Below are 229 nucleotides of genomic sequence, written 5' to 3' on the forward strand. Positions count from 1 at the left end.
AGAAATTATGGGAGTTACGAAAGAAGCTTCGGACTCATATTGTTCATGGGTTGAGAGCGGGAGTTGAACTCTAGGAGGTCGAATCCCCCCTTGTTCCTCAGTAGCTCAGTGGTAGAGCGGTCGGCTGTTAACTGACTGGTCGTAGGTTCGAATCCTACTTGGGGAGATTTTATTCATTCTTTAATGTAAGAATTTTAATGTAAGAATAAAGAATTGAATTAAAGGGCTT

Source organism: Triticum urartu, unplaced genomic scaffold (assembly GCF_056163025.1).
Source record: "Triticum urartu cultivar PI428250 unplaced genomic scaffold, HENAU_Tu73 scaffold462, whole genome shotgun sequence".
NCBI lineage: Eukaryota > Viridiplantae > Streptophyta > Magnoliopsida > Poales > Poaceae > Triticum > Triticum urartu.